Source organism: Balaenoptera ricei, chromosome 17, assembly GCF_028023285.1.
Source record: "Balaenoptera ricei isolate mBalRic1 chromosome 17, mBalRic1.hap2, whole genome shotgun sequence".
Classification (NCBI taxonomy): domain Eukaryota; kingdom Metazoa; phylum Chordata; class Mammalia; order Artiodactyla; family Balaenopteridae; genus Balaenoptera; species Balaenoptera ricei.
The window spans coordinates 54,415,718-54,435,997 of NC_082655.1; the positions used below are offsets into that span (position 1 = coordinate 54,415,718).

The window sequence follows — 20,280 nt, forward strand, 5'->3', positions numbered from 1 at the left end:
TCCAAGTCAGGTTTCTTCTATGGATATGTAACCTCATTAATTTTGATCCTTAAACAAGTAATTTTTAAAGTTTGTACCATAAGGAAGTTTGTAAAGAATGACAAAAAATACAAGGTTTGAATCACATGCTTGCCACTTGTTAGCAGATCTTGGTTTGAATCACACACACATCTGCCACTTACTAGCACATCTATGTCACTCAATGACTTTCGATTTTGTTATTTTGAAAAATGGGACTGATAATCCTTATTTTTTTCTTTAATAGAATTAAATAAGGTAATTTATTGATGAAGCAAATACTAATACAAAACTCCTGGTAGTATAACTGACATACCTTAGGTATCCATAAATGTTAGTTTCATAATTTGGTTATTTTAGTTTTCACTATCTACATTATATACAGAGTGCTTCAGCTTCTCTAAGGTCCTTTAAAAACTTTTGTAATTAGTTGCAAATTAGACTCAGTTTTTGACAAACAGGTCACTTAGTACACATATTTAGGGTTTTACATTTCCCTTGTTAATTATCTAGTAGGGGCATGATTCATCTTTTCAGCATTATTTATTTTTTTCTATATTTTCAGCTACTTATTGACTTAGGGCACACTCTTTTGAGCATCTGCTTTTTGCCTGGTACAGAGTGAATCAGTGCATGTGCAGGAATGACTAAGACAAGGTCTGTATATTGTTCACCATTTTACCCTGGTATCTGGTCCAGCTCGGGGTACACAGTATGTCTCAGTAAATCTGTTGAATTAATGATCTTTATCCTCCAGGAACTCCTGTTTAGAGAAGAAGACATATATAAATAAAGACTTTTTGTATACTGGTTGTGAGCTTCAACATGGTAATACTAATAATAGCTAATATTTACATGGCACCTACTATGTGATGGGAACTGTGTTTAACACTTATATTAGCTCTTTTTTTTAAAAATTTTTATTTATTATTTATTTATTATGTTTATTTTTGGCTGTGTTGGGTCTTTGTTTCTGTGTGAGGGCTTTCTCCAGTTGCGGCCAGTGGGAGCCACTCTTCATCGCGGTGCGCGTGCCTCTCACTATCGCAGCCTCTCTTGTTGCGGAGCAGAGGCTCCAGACGCTCAGGCTCAGTAGTTGTGGCTCACGGGCCCAGTTGCTCCGCGGCATGTGGGATCCTCCCAGACCAGGGCTCGAACCCGTGTCCCCCGCATTGGCAGGCAGACTCTCAACCACTGCGCCACCAGGGAAGCCCTATATTAACTCTTTAAATCAAATCAACCACCTGTGATACAGTACCAATAGATGAGGAAATTAAGGAATAAGAAATTAATTTGTCAAGTTCACCCACCTATTCACTTAAATTAACTAATTTTAATGTATTTTACATATATGTTTTTATATATATTTATGATTTTACTTACAAATAAATAAATCCATAATCCACAAGAAGCCAAGAAACAACAATATAAACCATAAGAGTTGGTTTGTTTTTTTCTTGGTGACTTTTTCATGGGCCCTGTGTTTATCCAATCTCAGCGATGCATCCCCTTGTGCAGGGACTGGATTAGGACTGATGGAGCACTCAAGTCTGACTCACAGCCATGAGTGTGTCATTAGACTCACTCTCCTCTCTCACAAGTGGCACAATAACAATGGCCTGTCAGCACAGGTTATTGCAACTCAATAATCAGACTTTAATTCAAGTCTTGGCTGTGAGAACAGTATTCTGAAGATCTCTAGACATATTACTACAGTTACAAGCAAAACTCTTTGGGAATAGTCTGTACTTCTTTTTCTAGTATAAAAACTGACACATAGACCAATGGAACAGAATTGAGAGCTCAGAAATAAATGCATGCATGTACAGTCAGCTAGTATTTGACAAAGAAGCCAAGAATACTCAATGGGGAAAGGACACTCTCTTCAATAAAAGGTGTTGGGAAAAATAGGATATTCACATGCAAAATTAGACCCCTATCTTACACCACTCACAAAAATTAACTTGAAAAGGGATCAAAGACTTAAACATAAAACCTGATATTGTAAAACTAAAAGAAAACAGAAATCAACTCCTTGAATTGGTCTTACCAATGATTTTTTGGCTATCAAACCAAAAGTGCAAGCAACAAAAGCAAAAATAAACAAGTGGGACTACATCAAACTAAAAAGTTTCTGCACAGCAAGAGAAACACCCAGAAAAATGAGAAGGCAATTTATGGAATGGGAGAAAATATTTGCAAACCATCTATCTAATAAGGGTTAATATCCAAAATATATAAGGAACTCATACAACTCAATAGCAAAAAATCAAAGAATCCAATTGAAAATGGGCAGACAACTTGAATAAACATTTTCCCAATGAAGTCATACAAATGGCTAACAGGTACATGAAAAGATGGTGATTGTTTTTTGTAGCCGTTTACTTGTAACTCACCCTTTGTCTCGATACTTTTAATTCCTAAAATAGTAATTTGTAATTGGTGTTTATGCTTGACTGTGCTTCTGAATAATTTATACAAACTCCCTGATTGCATTAGATGAATGTTAGATATATATCAAAATAAAAACAATAAACTAGATTTTGGAAATATTTGACATATTGGAGTCAAAGGATCTTTGTTCCGGTTGGCTGCGTGACCTTAGAAATTTCTTTTGTTTTCTTGACATTAGTTTCTGTCATTTATAAATTAATGGAATAGGACTGCATCTATACCTCTCAAACTGAAATACTCTTTGCTCAAATAACTGTATGCCAGGGAATAGGTGAAGCCATGGGTTAAATGTTATTCATCTTCCTGAGGTGTCAATTTCACTCAAAGTACTTTTTTGGGGAAACTTTTTGAAGCATTTATTTAAGCATTCAGAATTTATTTTGAAGCATTTATTTTAAACATGCAAATATTATGGAATAGAATATAAAATTAACATGCTCTTTTAAGATAAAAAGCTAATCTTCAAAGATGTAGTCACCCCACTGAGATGGGATGGACACACTACCCCTGCCATCCAAAATTTGGCTCAGATATCAAAACTAATGATGACATACATGCACTAAGAGGATATGGAAGGGTTCATTATTCTCATAATGAGACTCTCATGAGGAGACAGGGTAGGATCCAAGCAGGTCCAAAAATGTTTTGAGAGGGCAGACAGGAGTTACTAACTTGATGTTCTATGGTGGTGAGGAAGTAGGGCTGAGGTGAGAGTTCCCATTTGAATGGGATGACGCTCGTGTGATTTTAAGTTCCTATTGGTGCCAATGGAAGAAACAGCAGGCTTTCTTATCAGCTTGTCCAGATGTGGGGCAGAAAAGGAAAGGGGAGTAGTGGAACTTAAGAGCTGTCAACAGTCAAACATCAAAATGGAATCAGACTTTTTATTAATATGGATTTTTTACATTATTAGAGTGCTTCTTTGAGCTATAGCTCCAGAACACTGCCTCCAAGATTTGGTATATTAAACCAATGTCTTCTCTGCCATTCTACAAATATTTATGAAGTGCCTAAACTGTACACTGTTTTAGGTGCTCTGTACATATCAGTATACAAAATAGACAAAGATTCTAGACACAGTGGAACTTCAATTCTTTTGGCATTGTTTAAAATCCATGGCTTGAGAGTGGGGAAGATGGTCAGGAAATTTTTATCCTCATTTGGGATCAGTTCATGCAGAAAGAATGCACACTGTTCTAACGGAGTGCCTATGTCTATGACCTTTGTGCCAGTACCTATATCCCATCTGTGAGAAAGAGGATGGCACAGTTGATGACACAAAAGTAAATTCTGTTGTTAATGTCATTTCATAGTCAGATGAGGAATACATACTGAACTTTAGGAAGGCATGTGTTTTGAGGCCCTTATTCTTAGTCTGGTCTGTCGATATATTTCCTTCCTAAAGCATGTAATGGTAGAAATAGAACAAATTTTAGAGTTACACAGACCCTATCCTTCTCCTTTTTCTAAATCATCTTGTTTTCGTAATAAAAGTTGCATGTGGAAGCATCTATGGCTGGAGATGGGGGTGGGAGTGAAATGTGGGCCCTTTTTCTATTTTCTCTGTATTGTTGATACCAAAACCAGATATGGTGATTAAAAAATTGGGAGTAGAGGAGTCTGGACAAGGATATGTGTAGGTCTCTTAGGAGAGCCAGGAAGCATACTATCCAGTTTATTAGGATCTGGATGATATATGTTCTGGTCTCGGGGCTTGGAAGCTTTTGGGGCAAAAGGGAAGCAGTGAGCTTGGGCTGAAGTTTCCTATGTGCCCTTATCCTGTCAGGGAATAGATTTGTACAGAAAATCTATGTAAAACATTGCTGCTAGCAGGAGGGAGAGGATGGTGATCTTGAGCTATTTAAACAGTTCAATAGAGCAGAAAGAGACTCTGGACTATAAATTAACACCCAGACGAAGGAGCTCAGGAAGGTAATTAAAATATTACCTCAAGAGCTCTGGTTTCTAGTGTGGCATCTAAAGAGCACAGAAGTCTTCAGTTTGTCCTAACAATAGCTCTTTACAGCTGAACAAACTGAAAAATTAACAATTCTTTTTAGATCTGTTAGAGAAGTGAGGTCACTGGGAAAACTGTTGAGCCCAAAATATGAGAGACAGACAGGAAGATACAGAGAATCACAACTTACCGGAGCAGAAATTCACCAGCAGAAACCTCTGCAAGGACCAGTATTAGGGTAGGAAAACCTAAAATGCAGTCGACGAATTGCTAAAAGTTTCATGTGGACAAGTCTGAGAGAGAAAACTTCAAGGGGTCCAGTCATAAGAAGGCCATCACACTTTTGTGAGTTTTACTTCCAAGAACTTTACCAGGTCCCCACAATGAGTATCAGAGAAAAATGCCCTTATGCTTCCAGCAGGGGGAGGGGAAAAGTAACCAGTAAAAAATATGCCAAAGCATTCTGTTCTTCTTCTTTTAATTGACATGTAATTGAAACACAACATTATATTAGTTTCAGGTGTACAGCAATTTTGTTGTGAAATGATCACCACAGTAAGTCTAGTTCATATCCATCACCACACATAGTTACCAATATTTTTCTTGTGATGAGAACGTTTGAGATCTATTCTCTTAGCAACTTTCAAATATACAATACATTGTTGTTAACTACAGTCTGTCCCCATGAGTTACTTACAGGTGGAAGTTCGTACCTTTTGACCACCTTCATCTATTTCACTCAGCCCCCACCAATGTATTTGCTGGCAACCACCAATCTGTTCTCTGTATTTATGAGTTTGTTTATTCATTTTTTAGATTCCACATATAAATGACACCATATGGTATTTGTCTTTCTCTGTCTGACTTATTTCACTTAGCATAATGTCCTCAAGGTCCATCCATGTCATGGCAAATGGGAAGATTTCATGCTTTTTTATGGCTGAATGATATCTTAATATATAAATTAATTATCCATATATGTGTGGGTTTACTTCTGAACTCTCTATTCTGTTACATGGATCTATGTGTCTGTTTTTATGTGGATATGATACTGCTCAGGAAGCATGATGACTCCAGCTTTGTTCTTCTTTCTCAAGGTTGCTTTGGCTATTCGGGATCTTTTGTGGTTCCATGCAAATTTTAAGAGTTTGTTCTATTTCTGTGAAATGCCATTGGAATTTTGATAGGGATTGCATTGAATCTGTAGATTGCTTTGGGTAGAATGGACATTTTAACAATATTAATTTTTCCAAGCCATGAACGTGGAATATCTTTCCATTTACTTGTGCCTTCTTCAATTTTCTTCATCAGTGTCTTCAGAAGGTTATCACTGAGAGTATTCACAAGTCTGTTCCAAACCTCTTTCTTCCTGTAACTAAGCACAATTCCAGTTAAGGAAATAAAGTGGATAACTGTTATTCTAATATACACTGAAACCATGTCCCGAAACCTCAAAAAATCAAAATTTCTCAAGACTGCAAAATCATCAAACAAAATCCTTTCTTAGGAGGTCTACTTTAGAATACCAGGGATAGAAAGGCTGGGTTATAAACTCTGCTGGCAGTAAGTTCTTCAGGCATCTCATGCTGCTGAGACAGTAGGTGGATCAGAAGATAGAGAACAAAGTACTGTGCTCCACTTCCAGGAAAGCTATCCTTGTCTCTACATGACTAAGAGCACATGGCATGGACACCACTGAACACACAGCCTGAACAGCTGGGATGATTCTCTTGCTGAATGAGGAGTATTTCAGTATCTCTTTGGGAGACAGAAAAGTCCCCACACCTCTTTTTCTGAAAGCTCTGCTTCCTGGGAAAAAAATCCCATTGCTTTTGGGAGCTTGGTGTTCTCCTTTTTGCAATTTTAACAGTTTTCAAAAAGTCATTAGTCATGATAATTTTTCCTATTTGACTCTCAAAAGATTTAACAAAACTATCTGAAGAGAAATAAGGAAGCTTGTTTTTTAACCATTTTGTGTTATAAAATTTTATTTTTTTAATTAACATGCCTTTTAGATAATGTAACATATAAAAGCAGGAGATCTCTGCTCTGGGCCTTTTTTCTTTTTTTTTAGTTAATTAATTATTGATGTGATCTTGTGTAAATAACTTGTCCACTTGGGGACTTTGTTTCCTCATCTGTAAAATGTGGGAATTACACAGCTGTAAGTCCCTCTGGGCTTTAGGAAGCACTCATCTTACAGAACATATAATTTTACTCAGGTTTTTCTGTTTTTCAGAAATACTGTGATTATTGTGTTTTAAAAATTGTAGGTCATGTTAATCAGTGAGCATGAGAAATACAACTGAGTTAAAAAGGGACCATGCTGGTATTTAATGTTTAACATTAAACACATATTGGATTTATACTTTACCAACATTATGCTTAGTAGACTTTACCCTTACATTGGAAGAACTTTTTATATTTTAAGAGAAAATACCATAAAAATCAGATTTCAGGCTAAATAATGACTTTTTTTGTTTGTTTTCTTTCATATTTCAGAGAGAGGTTTGATGGTGAGGATGCAGTCCTGCACCAGAGATTTAAAAACTCTGCACAATAGAATGTCAATTAGTAAAACCAGAAGAAATAATGAAGTTAAAAAATCATTTTGCTGCTATCATCATAATAATTGATTCACACAAGAATGCTCAATAGCTGTTAAAATTTGAGTGAAAATTTGATAAAATATTTAAAAAGTTTTTCCCTAGAAATTATCTACTAATATCAAAGGAAAAAATAGTTGCCACATTGGAGAAAATGGAAGAATTCCATCTTAGCCAAGTTTTCAAAGCTAACCTAACCAATAATGGAATAATGGGCAGCTAGTTGTTATTCCTGCCAAAATGCATGAACTGAATTTAACCACAAAGAAACTTCAGAGAAATTCAAATTAAGGGACAATAAAAAAATACTAATGTCAAGAAATACTCAATAAAATATTAGCAAACTGAATTCAGCAATATATTTAGATCATACACCATGATCAAGTGGGATTTATTCCAGGGATGCAAAGATGTTTCAGTATCTGCAAAGCAATCAATGTGATACACCATATTAACAACACAAAGCATAAAAATCACATGACCAACTCAACAGGTACAAAAAAATCAACATCCATTCATGATTAAAACTCTTATCAAGGGGCTTCCCTGGTGGCGCAGTGGTTGAGAATCTGCCTGCCAATGCAGGGGACACGGGTTCGAGCCCTGGTCTAGGAAAATCCCACATGCCGTGGAGCAACTAGGCCCGTGAGCCATAATTGCTGAGCCTGCGCGTCTGGAGCCTGTGCTCCGCAACAAGAGAGGCCGCGACAGTGAGAGGCCTGCGCACTGCGATGAAGAGTGGCCCCCGCTTGCCGCAACTAGAGAAAGCCCTCGCACAGAAACGAAGACCCAACACAGCCATAAAATAAATAAATAAATAAAATAAATAAAATTAAAAAAAGAAAACAACTCTTATCAAAGTTGGTATAGACGGAACATATTTTTTTGTATCTCTATTCATCAGAGATATTTACCTGCAATTTTCTTTTCTTTGTAATGTCTTTGTCTGGATTTAGTATCAGGGTAATGTGGCCTTGTATAATGAATTTGGGAGTGTTCCCTCCTTTTCAATTCTTTGAGAATAGTTTGGGAAAGATCAGTGTTAAATCTTCCTTATACATTTGGTAGAATTCCCCTGTGAAGCCTTCCAGTCTTGGACTTTGTTTGCTGCGAGTTTTTTGATTACTAATTCAATTTCATAACTAGTGATTGGTCTGTTCAGATTGTCTTCTTCCTGATTCAGTCTTAGAAGATAGTATGTTTCTAGAAATTTATCCATTTCTTCTAGGTCATCTAATTTGTTGGCATATAGCTATAAGTAGTATTCTCTTATGATTTTTAGTATCTCTGTGATATTGGTGTAATTTCTCCTCTTCATTTCTTACTTTGCTTATTTTGGTCTTCTCTCTTTTTTATTAATGAGCCTGGTTAAAGGCTTATCAATTTTTAAAACTTTTTTTTTTTTAAATTGGTCTTTGTCATTGATCTCTTCTATTCTTTTTTAGTCTTTATTTTATTTCCTCCCTGTTTTTTATTACTTCCTTCCTTCTTCTGACTTTGGGCTCTGTACTTTTTCTGATTCTATTAGATGGTATGTTAGGCTGTTTATCTGAGATTTTTCTTGTTTCTTGAAGTAGGCTTGTACCTCTAAAATCTTCCCTCTTAGAACTTCTTTTGCTGTGTCCCCTAGATTTTGGAAAGTTTTGTTTCATTTGTCTCAAAGTATTTTCTGATTTCCACTTTGATTTCTTAATTAGCTAATTGCTTTTTTAGCAGCATGTTGTTTAGTCTCCATGTGCTTGCATTTTTCCATTTTTCTTCCTGTAAATGATTTCTAGTTTCACATCATTGTGGTTAGAAAAAAATGCTTGGTATAATTTCTAACCTCTTAAACTTGATTAGACTTGTGTTGTGGTCTAGCATGTGATCTATGCTGGAGAACGTTCCATCACATGAAAAGAATGTGTATTCTATTTTTTTGATGGAATGTACTGTAATTATCTATTAAGTCCAACTGGTTTAATATTTCACGTAAGAGTACTGTTTCCTTATTGATTTTCTGCCTGGATGATTTCTCTGTTGATGTAAGAGGGGTGTTAAAGTCCCCTACTATTATTATATTATTGTCAATTTCTTTCTTTTTTTTTTGTAGTTCAAAAATAAATTCAAGTTTATTTATTTTTTCTTTTCCATTATGGTTTATCACAGGATACTGATTATAGTTCCCTGTGCTACACAGTAGAACCTTGTTGTTTATCCATTCTAAATGTAATGGTTTGCACCTACCAAGCCCAAACTCCCAGTCTATGCCTCTCTCTGCCCACCTCCCCCTTGGCAACCACAAGTCTGTTGTCTATGTCTATGAGTCTGTTTCTGTTTTGTAGATAGGTTCATTTGTTCCATATTTTACATTTCACATATGAGCAATATCATATGGTATTTGTCTTTCTCTTTCTGACTTAATTCATTTAGTGTGATAATCTCTAGTTGCATCCATGTTGCTGCAAATGGCATTATTTCATTCTTTTTTTAATGGCTGAGTGGTATGTCATTGTATATATGTACCACATCTTCTTTATCCATTCATCTGTCAATGGATTGTTTGTTGTTGTTTGTTTAGGTTGTTTCCATGTTTTGGCTATTGTGAATAGTGCTTCTATGAACATAGGGGTACATGGATCTTTTTGAGTTATAGTTTAGCCTGGGTATATTTGCAGGAATGGAATTGTAGGGTCATATGGTAATTTTATTTTAGTTTTCTGAGGAACCTCCATACTGTTTTCCATGATGGCCATACCAACTTACATTCCCACCAACAGTGTAGGTGTGTTCCCTTTTCCTCACACACTATCCAGCATTTGTTATTTGTAGACTTTTTAATGATGGCCATTGTAACTGGTGTGAGGTGGTACCTCATTGTAGTTTTGATTTGCATTTCTCTAGTAATTAGTGACATTGAGCATCTTTTAATGTGCCTACTGGTCATCTGTATCTCTTCTTTGGAGAAATGTCTATTAAGGTCATGTGCCCATTTTTGGATTGGATTGTTTGTTTTGAGTTGTAGAGCTATTTGTATATTTTGGAGATTAAGCCCTTTTCTGTTGCATCATTTGCAAATATTTTCTCCCATTCCATAGGTTGTCTTTTCAATTTTTGTTTAGGTATTTAATTGCTATTATTATTTTTATTTTGGTAAATTGTACATACCACAAAGCTTACCATTTCAATCACTTTAAGTGTACAGTTCTGTGGTATTAAATATATTAACATTGTTGTTATACAACCATCACCATGATCCACCTCTAAACAGTTTTCTTCTTCCCAAACTGAAATTCTTTGCCTCTTAAACATGAACACTCCACTTACCCTGTCCTCAAATTATTTATTTATTTACTTTTTAATTAAAAAAAATTTTTTTAATTGAGGTATAGTTGTTTTACAATGTTGTGTTAGTTCCTACTGTACAGTGAAGTGGAGTTCCCTGTGTTATATAGCAGGTTCTAATTAGTTATCTATTTTATACATATTAGTGTATATATGTCATTTCCAATCTCCCATTTCATCCCACCTCCCCTTCCCCCACTTGGTGTCCATACGTTTTTTCTCTATATCTGTGTCTCTATTTCTGCCTTGCAAAACAGTTCATCTGTAACATTTTTCTAGATTCCACATATATGCATTGATATATATTTCTTTTTCTCTTTCTGACTTGCTTCACTCTGTATGACAGTCTCTAGGTCCATCCTTGTCTCTACAAATAACCCAATTTCATTCCTTTTTATGGCTGAGCAGTATTCCATTGTATGTATGTACAACATCCTCTTTATCCATTCATCTGTCAATGGACATTTAGGTTGCTTCCGTGACCTGGTTATTGTAAATAGTGCTGCTATGAACACTGGGGTGTATGTGTCTTTTTAAATTATGGTTTTCTCTGGGTATATGCCCAGGATTGGGATTTCTGGGTTATATGGTAATTCTATTTTTAGTTTTTTGAGGAACCTCCTTACTGTTCTCCATAGTGACTGTATCAATTTACATTCCCACCAAAAGTGCAAGAGGGTTCCCTTTTCTCCACACACTCTCCAGCATTTATTGTTTTTAGATTTTTTGATGATGGCCATTCTAACCAGTGTGAGGTGATACCTCATTGTAGTTTTGACTTGCATTTCTCTAATAATTAGTGGTGTTGAGCAATTTTTCATGTGCCTCTTGGCCATCTGTATATTTTCTTTGGAGGAATATCTATTTAGGTCTTCTGCCCATTTTTTTTTAAATTGGGTTTTTGTTTTTTTTGATACTGAGCTGCCTGAGCTGTTTATATATTTTGGAGATTAATTCTTTATCCATTGCTTAGTATGCAAATATTTCTCCCATTCTGAGGGTTGTCTTTTCATCTTGCTTATGGTTTCTTTGCTGTGCAAAAGCTTTGAAGTTTCATTAGGCTCCGTGTGTTTATTTTTGTTTTTATTTCCATTACTTTAGGAGGTGGGTCAAAAAAGATCTTGCTGTGATTTATGTCAAAGAGTGTTCTTCCTATGTTTTCCTCTAAGAGTTTTACAGTGTTCTGCTTTACATTTAGGTCTTTAATCCATTTTGAGCTTATTTTTGTGTATGGTGTTAGGGAGTGTTCTAATTTCATTCTTTTACATGTAGCTGTCCAGGTTGCCCAGCACCACTTATTGAAGAGACCATCTTTTCTCCACTGTATATCCCTGCCTCCTTTGTCATATTCATTGACCATAGGTGTGTGCATTACTGTGGCTTTATAGTGTAGTCTGAAGTCAGGGAGTCTGATTCCTCCAGCTCCGTTTTTTGTTTTTCTTCAAGATTGCTTTGGCATTTGGGCTCTTTTGTCTCTCCATACAAATTTTAAGATTTCTCTATTTCTGTGAAAAATGCCATTGGTAACTTGATAAGGATAGCACTGAATCTGTAGATTGCTTTGGGTAGTATAGTCATTTTCAAAAGATTGATTCTTCCAATCCAAGAACATGGTATATCGCTCCATCTGTTTATGTCATCATTGATTTCTTTCATCAGTGTCTTATAGTTTTCTGAGTACAGGTCTTTTCCCTTCTTAGGTAGGTTTATTCCTAGGTATTTTATTCTTTTGGTTGCACTGGTGAATGGTATTGTTTCCTTAATTTCTCTTTCTGATCTTCTATTGTTAGTGTATAGGAATGCAAGAGATTTCTGTGCATTAATTTTGTATCCTGCAACATTGCCAAATTCATTGATAAGCTCTAGTAGTTTTCTCCTGGCATCTTTAGGATTTTCTACGTAAAGTATCATGTCACCTGTAAACATGACAATTTTACTTCTTCTTTTACAATTTGTATTCTTTTATTTCTTTTTCTTCTCTGATTGCCGTGGCTAGGACTTCCAAAACTATGTTGAATAGTAGTGTTGAGAGTGGACATCCTTGTCATGTTCCAGATCTTGAGGAAATTCTTTTAGGTTTTCACCATAGAGAATGATGTTTGCTGTGGGTTTGTCATATATGGCCTTTATTATGTTGAGCTAGTTTCCTCTAGGCCCATTTCTGGAAAGTTTTTATCATAAATCGGTGTTGAATTTTCTCAAAATCTTTTTCTGCATCTATTGAAATGATCATATGGTTTTTATTCTTCAATTTGTTAATATGGTGTATCACATTTATTGATTTGCATATATTGAAGAATCCTTGCATCCCTGGAATAAATACCACTTCATCATGTTGTATGATTCTTTTAATGTGTTGTTGGATTCTGTTTGCTAGTACTTTGTTGAGGATTTTTGCATCTATATGCATCAGTGATATTAGTCTGTAATTTCCTTTTTTCATAATCTTTGTCTGATTTTGGAATCAGGGTGATGATGGCCTTCTAGAATGAGTTTGGAAGGGTTTCTTCCTCTGCAATTTTTTGGAAGAGTTTGAGAAGGATAGGTGTTAGCTCTTCTCCAAATGTTTGATAGAATTCACCTGTGAAGCCATCTGGTCCTGGACTTCTGTTTGTTGGAAGATTTAAACTCACAGTTTCAATTTTATTACTTTTGATTGGTCTGTTCATATTTTCTATTTCTTTCTAGTTCAGTCTTGGAAGGTTATACCTTTCTAAGAATTTGTCCATTTCACCCAGGTTGTCCATTTTATTCACATGTAGTTGCTTGTAGTACTCTCTTATGATCCTTTGTATTTTTATGGTGTCAGTTGTAACTTCTCCTTTTTCATTTCTAATTTTACTGATTTGAGTCCTCTACCTCTTTTCTTGAGGAGTCTCTGTAGAGGTTAACCAATTTTGTTTATCTTCTCAAAGAACCAGCTTTTAGTTTTATTTATCTTTGCTATCATTTTCTTTTTTTCTATTTCATTTATTTCTGCTCTGATTTTTATGATTTCTTTCCTTCTACTAATTTGGGTGTTTTTATTTTTCTTTTCTGTTCTTATTTCTCTAGTGCCTTTAAGTGTAAGGTTAGATTGTTTATTTTAGATTTTTCTTGTTTCTTGAGGTAGGATCGTATTGCTATAAATTTCCCTCTTAGAACTGCTTTTGCTGCATCCCACAGGTTTTGGGTCATTGTGTTTTCGTTGCCATTTGTCTCTAGGTATTTTTTGATTTCCTCTTTGATTTCTTCAGTGATCTCTTGGTTAATTAGTATCATATTGTTTACCTTCCATGTGTTTGTGTTTTTTTTTACAGTTTTCTCATGTAATTGATTTCTAATCTCATAGTGTTGTGGTTAGGAAAGACGCTGATATGATTTCAATTTTCCTAAATTTACTGAGTCTTCATTGCTGATCCAAGGTATGATCTCTCCTGGAGAATGTTCTGTGACCACTTGAGAAGAAAGTGTAATCCGTTGTTTGGATTGAATGTCCTATAAATATCAATTAAATCTGTCTAGCCTATTGTGTCATTTAAAGCTTGTGTTTCCTTATTAATATTCTGTCTGGATGATCTGTCCATTGGTGTAAGTGGAGTGTTAAGGTCCCCCACTATTATTGTGTTACTATTGATTTCCTCTTTTATAGCTGTTAACATTTGCCTTATGTATTGCGGTGCTCCTATTTTGGGCTCATATATACTTATAATTGTTATATTTTCTTCTTGGATGGATCCCTTGATCATTATGTAGTGTCCTGCCTTGTCTCTTGTAACATTCTTTATTCTAAAGTATATTTTATCTTATTTGACTATTGCTACTCCAGCTTTCTTTTGATTTCCATTTGAATGGACTAACTTTTTCCATCTTTTCACTTTCAGTCTGTATTTGTCCCTAGGTCTGAAGTGGGTCTCTTGTAGACAGCATATGTACAAGTCTTGTTTCTGTATCCATTCAGCCAATCTGTGTCTTTTGGTTGGAGCATTTATTCCATTCTCATTTAAGGTAATTATTTATATGTATGTTTCTATTATAATTTTCTTAATTGTTTTGGGTTTTGTAGGTTCTTTTCTTTTCTTGTGTTTCCCACTTAGAGAAGTTCGTTTAGCATTTGTTGTAGAGCTGATTTGGTGGTGCTGTATTCTCTTATTTTGCTTGTCTGTAAAGCTTTTGATTTCTCCATCAAATCTGAATGAGATCCTTGCTGGGTAGAGTAACCTTGGTTGTAGTTTTTTTCCCTTTCATCATTTAAAATATACCTTGACACTCCCTTCTGGTTTGCACAGTTTCTGCTGAAAGTTCAGCTGATAACTTTATGGGGATGCCCTTGTATATTATTTGCTGATTTTCTCTTGCTGCTTTTAATATTTTTTCTTTGTATTTAATTTTTGATAGTTTGATTAATATTTGTGTCAGCATGTTTCTCCTTGGATTTATCCTGTATGGGACTCTCTGCACTTCCTGGACTTCACTGACTATTTCCTTTCCCATGTTGGGGAAGTTTTCGACCATAATCTCTTCAAATATTCTCAGACACTTTCTTTTTCTCTTCTTCTGGGACCCTTATAATTCAAATGTTTGTTCATTTAATGCTGCCCCCGAGGTCCCTGAAACTGTCCTCAATACTTTTCATTCTTTTTTCTTTAAACTGCTCTGTGGCAGTTACTTCTGTGGAGTTACTACTCCACCATTCCATCTTCCAACTCACTTATCTGTCCTTCTACCTCAGTTATTCTGCTATTGATTCCTTCTAGGGTATTCTTAATTTCAGTTATTTTGTTGTTCATCACTGTTTGCTCTTTAGTTCTTCTAGGACCTTGTTAAACGTTTCTTGTATTTTCTCCATTCTATTTCTGAGATTTTGGATTATCTTTACTATCATTACTCTGAATTCTTTTTCAAGCAGACTGCCTATTTCCTCTTCGTTTATTTGGTCTTGTTGGTTTTTACCTTGTTCCTTCATCTGCAACATATTTCTCTGTCTTCTCATTTTATTTAACTTACAAACAAAATGTGTTTGTAAACTTACAAACAAAATGTGTTTGGGGTCTCCTTTCTGCTAGCTGCAGGGTCGTAGTTCCTCTTACTTCTGGTGTCTGCCCCCCAGTGGTTGAGGTTGGCCCACTGGTTTTTTGTAGGGTTCCAGGTGGGGGAGCCTAAACGGACAAAATTACACAAAGAAACATACACTCACTAAAATAAAAGAAATGAAAAGAAAAAGAAGACAAAGAAAATAGGAGAGAAAACTGAAAAAAGAGGGCAATCAAACCAACAAAGAAACCCCAAAATGAAAATAAACACTAAAAACTAAACTAAGAAAACATTAAATCCAAAAACAAATCAAATGCAGAAAGCAAACTTAAAAAAGGCAAAGAAAGCATAAAAGAAACACACAAAAACAATCAAAAAATGTAAATAGAAAAGAAAGATGAAAACAAAAGGAAAAAATACAAAACACAAAGTAGAAAAATAGAAAAATATAAAATGTATTTAAAAATAAGATAAAAACAAAACAAAACAAAGAAAAAAACAAAAACAAGGATATAACAATATAATGAAAAATTACAGTAGAAATAGGAAAAAATTGTAAATGAAATAAAAATATATTAAAAATAAAAACATAAAATACCAAAGAAAAGAAAAAGTAAATGAAAAATTAAAATTAAAAAAATAATAAAACAAGAATAACAGAATAAAAGAAAAAAAAAGAAAAATAATTAGTAATAATATTTTCCTGTGACATTAGCTGTCAGTGTGTTTGTCCCCACAGTGAGCCACAGCTAATCCCTGCCTTCCCAGGAAGTCCTCCAATACTTGCTGGTAGGTCTCTGGACCTGCTGTGGGCACTGTGGGGCCAGCTCAGGCTCTGATCTGGCTTTACCCCTGCGTGTACTCCCACAAAGTCCATAGTTGCCCCCAAAGTCCACAGTCTCAATTGTGGGAACAATCATTATCTATTCAGATATTCCAGAGATTCAGGGTTTACCCTGTGGATTGCAGGGATTTAATCCACTTCTCCTGCAGCTGCATGGGGATATTTCCGTTTGTCTTCTTTGGTTGCACAGTTCCTGGGTTTTAGCTTTGGTTTTGGCCCTGCTTCTGTGTATGAGCCACCCTTAGGTGATTGTTCCCCCCCACCCCAGGCAAGAGGGGGCTAAAGCAGTGGCTGATTAGGGCTAACTTACTCACTCAGGCCAGAGAGAAGGAGGGATACGTTAGTTACAATTGGGATGTGCAGGGAGTGCCTGAGGTGGCAGAGGCCAGCCTGAAGTTGCAAGAGCCTGAGGTGCAATGTGCGTTCCCCTGGGGAAATTGGTTCTGGATCACAGGACCCTTGGCAGTGGCGAGCTGCACAAGCTCCTGGGAAGGTGTGGGTACTGACCTGCACTTGCACACAAGACCCTTGGTGGCAGCAGTCTCTGGCGTCTGAGATAAAATCTCATGCTCATGCTCGCATAGATGGTTCCCTGCCATCTGTGAGCCCACAGAGCAGGAAGTTCCTATGGTGGGCTGCCCCTCTCCTCTTGAACCCTGCATCAAAGGTCTCCTGCCTCTCTGGGTTGCCCAGGATTTTTCCTGGACTCCCTCCTAGCTGGCTGTGTCACACTAGCTCCCTCCAGGCTGTCCTCATGGAGCCAACCTCAGCCATCACACTGGGGTCTGACCTCTGAAGCCCGAGCTTCAGCACTCAACACCCACCTTCCCCAGCAGGCGAGCAGACAAGTTTCTCAGGCTGGTGAGTGCTGTTCAGCACTGGTCCTTCGTGCCGGAATCTCTCCATTCTGTCCTCTGCACCCCTGTTGCTGCCCTCTCCTCGAAGGCTCTGAAACTGCCCCCACGTCCCCACCACCAGTGAGTGGGCTTCATAGTGTGTGTAAACTTTTCCATTTTCACAGCTCCCTCTGAGAAGGGCAGGTCTGTCCCAATTCCTTTGTCTCTTTCTTTTTCATTTACCCTACTCAGTTACTTGGAGATTGTCTTGCCTTTTGGGAAGTCTGAGGTCTCTTGCCAGCTTTCAGTAGGTGTTCTGTAAGAGTTGTTCCACATGTAGAAGTATACTTGATGTATTTGGGGGGAGAAAGATGATAACCACATCTTACTCCTCTGCCATCTTGAAGGTCTCTAATATTCTTTTTTTAATGGTTTCCTTTGCTATGCAAAAGCTTTTAAGTTTGATTAGGTCCCATTTGTTTATCTTTGTTTTTATTTCTATTGTCTCGGGAGACTGACTTAAGAAAACAGTGCTACAGTTTATGTCAGAGAATATTTTGCCTAAGCCGTTTTGAGTTTACTTTTGTGCATGGTGTGAGGGTGTGTATGTAACTTCAGTAATTTATTAGTAGAAGGAAAGAAATCATAAAGATCAGAGCAGAAATAATTGAAATAGAAACAAAGGAAATGATAGCAAAGATCAATAAAACTAAAAGCTGGTTCATTGAGAACCTAAACAAAATTGATAAACCTGTAGCTAGACTCATCAAGAAAAAAAAGGAGAGGACTCAAATCAGTAAAATTAGAAATGAAAAAGGAGAAGTTACAACTGCCACCATAAAAATACAAAGGATCATAAGAGAGTACTACAAGCAACCATAGGCCAATAAAATGGGCAACCAGGATGAAATGGACAAATTCTTAGAAAACTGCAACTCTCCGAGACTGAACCAAGAAGAAATAGAAAATATGAACAGACCAATCACAAGTAATGAAATTGAAACTGTGATTTAAAATCTTCAAACAAACAGAAGTCAAGGACCAGATGGCTACACAGGTGAATTCTATCAAACATTTAGAGAAGAGCTAACAACTATCCTTCTCAAACTCTTCCAAAATATAGCACAGGGAGGAACACTCCCAAACTCATTCTACAAGGCCACCATCACCCTGATACCAAAACCAGACAAAGCTGTCACAAAGAAAGAAAACTACAGGCCAATATCACTGATGAACGTAGATGCAAAAATCCTCAACAAAATACTAGCAAACAGAATCCAACAGAACATTAAAAGGATCATACACCATGATCAAGTGGGGTTTATTCCAGGAATGCAAGGCTTCTTCAATATACGCAAATCAATCAATGTGATACACCATATTAACAAATTGAAGAAGAAAATTCATATGATCATCTCAATCGATGCAGAGAAAGCTTTTGACAAAATTAAACACCCATTTATGATAAAAACCCTGCAGAAAGTAGGCATACACGGAACTTTCCTCAACATAATAAAGGCCATATATGACAAACCCACAGCCAACTTCGTCCTCAGTCGTGAAAAACTGAAACCATTTCCACTACGATCAGGAACAAGACAAGGTTGCCCACTCTCACCACTACTATTCAACATAGTTTTGGAAGTTTTAGCCACAGCAATCAGAGAAGAAAAAGAAATAAAAGGAATCCAAATTGGAAAAGAAGAAATAAAGCAGTCACTTTTTGCAGATGCCATGATACTATACATAGAGAATCCTAAAGATGCTACCAGAAAACTACTAGAGCTAATCAATGAATTTGGTAAAGTAGAAGGATACAAAATTAATGCACAGAAATCTCTAGCATTCCTATACACTAATGATGAAAACTCTGATAGTGAAATTAAGAAAACACTCCCATTTACCACTGCAACAAAAAGAATAAAATATCTAGGAATAAACCTACCTAAGGAGACAAAAGACCTGTATGCAGAAAATTATTAGACACTGATGAAAGAAATTGAAGATGATACAAATAGATAGAGAGATATACCATGTTCTTGGATTGGAGGAATCAACATTGTGAAAAGGACTCTACTACCCAAAGCAATCTACAGATTCAATGAAATCCCTATCAAACTACCACTGGCATTTTTCACAGAACTAGAACAAAAAATTTCACAATTTGTATGGAAACACAAAAGACCCCAAATAGCCAAAGCAATCTTGAAAAAGAAAAACGGAGCTGAAGGGATCAGGCTCCCTGACTTCAGATTATACTAGAAAGCTACAGTAATCAAGACACTATGGTACTGGCACAAAAACAGAAATGTAGATCAATGGAACAGGGTAGAAAGCCCAGAGATAAACCCACACACATATGGGCACCTTATCTTTGATAAAGGAGGCAAGAATATACAATGGAGAAAAGGCAGCCTCTTCAATAAGTGGTGCTGGGAAAACTGGACAGCTACATGTAAAAGAATGAAATTAGAACACTCCCTAACACCATACACAAAAATAAACTCAAAATGGATTAAAGACCTCAATATAAGGTCAGACACTATAAAACTCTTAAAGGAAAACATAGGCAGATCACTCTTTGACATAAATCACAGCAACATCTTTTTGACCCACCTCCTAGAGTAATGAAAATTAAAACAAAAATAAACAAATGGGACCTAATGAAACTTAAAGGCTTTTGCACAGCAAAGGAAACCATAAACAAGACCAAAAGACAACCATCAGAATGGGAGAAAATATTGGCAAATGAAGCAACTGACAAAGTATTAATCTTCAAAATATACAAGCAGCTCATACAGCTTAATATCAAAAAAACAGACAACGGAATCCAAAATGGGCAGCAGACCTAAATCGACATTTCTCCTAAGAAGATGTACAGATTGCCAACAAACACATGAAAGAGTGCTCACCATCATTAATCATTAGAGAAATGCAAATGATAACTACAATGAGATATCATCTCACACTGGTCCGAATGGCCATCATCAAAAAATCTGCAAACATTAAATGCTGGAGAGGTTGTGGAGAAAAGGGAACCCTCTTGCACTGTTAATGGGAATGTAAATTGATACAGCCACTATGGAGAACAGTATGGATGTTCCTTAAAAAACTAAAAATAGAACTACCTTACGACCCAGAAATCCCACTCCTGGGCATATACCCTGAGAAAACCATAATTCAAAAAGAGTCATGTACCAAAATGTTCATTGCAGCTTTATTTACAAT

At 36.2% G+C, this 20,280-nt stretch overlaps 1 protein-coding gene across 4 annotated transcripts in view; it reads right to left on the reverse strand.

Annotated features, from left to right (window-relative positions):
• LOC132351842 (solute carrier family 7 member 13-like) overlaps positions 1-4,652 on the reverse strand; it is a 28,640-nt gene extending 23,988 nt beyond the window's left edge. For all 4 annotated transcript variants that reach the window (XM_059901902.1, XM_059901899.1, XM_059901900.1 and 1 more), the window contains exons 1-2: positions 4,620-4,652; positions 701-781 (exon numbers count right to left, since the gene is read on the reverse strand). The gene's annotated coding sequence lies outside the window, so the exon portion shown is untranslated. The remainder of the gene's footprint in view (positions 1-700; positions 782-4,619) is intronic.
• Between the last annotated feature and the right edge of the window lie 15,628 nt (positions 4,653-20,280).